Raw genomic sequence first — 337 nt, forward strand, 5'->3', positions numbered from 1 at the left:
TTTTAAAAATATCTTTTTTTTTCAAGACAATAAAATTAAAGTATTTATTATAATATCTATATATAATTATTTAATTTATTAAAATAAAAAATAATATTTAATTTAAAAATTATTAAAATAAATAATTTTTAAATATTTAATACTTACTATAAAAGATAAATTCGGCAAATTTAATACCAAACTTAAAGACAGAAGAGAATTCGTCTAGAATTAATTACTTATGTGTGCTTGGAACAGTGACAATATATAGTAGAAGATTCTATGATGCTGCCTTCCAAGTTCCAACATTTCCTCATTGTATCTCATTGTATCACATTGTATCACCAACTTCACAGCC

At 21.1% G+C, this 337-nt stretch overlaps 1 protein-coding gene across 3 annotated transcripts in view; it reads right to left on the reverse strand.

The window, feature by feature from the left end:
* The window catches only part of LOC107641192 (LEAF RUST 10 DISEASE-RESISTANCE LOCUS RECEPTOR-LIKE PROTEIN KINASE-like 2.4), a 76104-nt gene that overhangs the window by 20481 nt on the left and 55286 nt on the right, over positions 1–337 (reverse strand). The gene's annotated exons all lie outside the window — the stretch shown is intronic.

Source organism: Arachis ipaensis, chromosome B05, assembly GCF_000816755.2.
Source record: "Arachis ipaensis cultivar K30076 chromosome B05, Araip1.1, whole genome shotgun sequence".
NCBI lineage: Eukaryota > Viridiplantae > Streptophyta > Magnoliopsida > Fabales > Fabaceae > Arachis > Arachis ipaensis.